At 42.4% G+C, this 1,369-nt stretch overlaps 1 pseudogene; it reads right to left on the bottom strand.

Annotated features, from left to right (window-relative positions):
* Window positions 1–672: 672 nt before the first annotated feature.
* LOC110591381 lies at window positions 673–1,120 on the bottom strand (annotated as a pseudogene).
* Window positions 1,121–1,369: the final 249 nt, after the last annotated feature.

Genomic DNA, 1,369 nt, shown 5'->3' with positions numbered 1-1,369 from the left:
TCATAGCAACATGACTTATCACTGTTGATGTTAACCTGGATCACTTGGTTAAGGAAGTGTTAAAACAAGGGTAAGGCAAACACTACCAGGTTTCTTCACTGTAAAATTATTTTTTTAAGTTTTTTTTTAAATTAGTTTGTTAACATACAGTGTGATATTAGTTTCAGGGGTATGTAAAATGATTATTTTTCTCTTTCCCTACTCTCTTCTTAGAAATCTGAGTCACTAAGCCCAGCCCACACTCACAGGGATAGGAATTAAACTCCACCTCCTGGATTGGGGAATATGGACATATATTATTTCAAATTATTCTCTAAGGAAGATTTGTCTCTCCTGCTCTATTTATTAATTAAATCATTTATTTATATCATTTTGGATCATTAGGTGTGTCTAAACATAATACTTTCTACTTCCAAATCTATGAATGGAATTAACTTTTCAGAAACATGTGTATCCTGAGGATTCTGAGGAACACAGACAAAACCCATGCCCCACTAGGTCACTTCCTTGCTTCCTCTGAATCATAAGCTTTAATAATAGTTATGAATGAAAGAATAAATGAATGACACAGGTGAGCATGATCATTAGTGTTGTCTGAGGGTAACGATGTTTGACTCTAACACCAGTGTCTGACCAAATAGCTACTCATATTTCCTTTCCTTTCTTTCTTTTTTACAAGGAATCCACTTTATTGGACATTCGGGGCCAGTTTCTCTGTTTGCCCCTCCCTGTGATCTTGCCCGGTGTGAGGAATGGAATTGTTGTCTGGTAGAGTGGAGGGGATCTTGTTGATGTGGTAGAGACCAACCATGGAAAAGGTGAAGCAGGTGCTAATGCAGACCTGGTGGATGAGGCCAGATGCAAAGAAAGCCAACAGGAGACAGAGAAGAATCTCAGGGAAGATGTTTTTTTGGAATCCTTTGCCAAAGACAACATTTTCCAGATTACTGATGGCGGTGAGAGAGAAGACTAAAAGGCTGGAACCCGGCAGCCCCCCTCCCTTAATGGTGAACCACTGGGTGCAGGCCATCTGGAGGCTATACATGTGCATCTCCGCAGAGAGCAGCAGGGACAGGAGGGAGGAGAGTCCCAGCGACGCGCCGGTACCCATGGCCATCATGCCCGGCCATTGGCCCTATGGCTGCCGGGCCAAGAAAGAGGGAGCCCAACTGGAACAGTTGCTGGGCATATATGTCATCCCCTTATATTTCTCCTTTTGATATTCCTTAAGACATACTCAAAATGTTTTATTTATTTTTAAAGATTTAGTTTTGAGAGAGAGAGAGAGAGTGCGTGCACACACGGGGGGATGGGGGTTAGGGGTAGGGACAGAGGGAGTGAGAAATTCAACCAGACTCCACACTGAGCA

This window comes from Neomonachus schauinslandi, chromosome 2 (genome assembly GCF_002201575.2).
Source record: "Neomonachus schauinslandi chromosome 2, ASM220157v2, whole genome shotgun sequence".
Taxonomy (NCBI): Eukaryota; Metazoa; Chordata; class Mammalia; order Carnivora; family Phocidae; genus Neomonachus; species Neomonachus schauinslandi.
The sequence above is the reverse complement of the archived record's forward strand: the minus strand, read 5'-3'. Positions and strand labels throughout refer to the sequence as shown.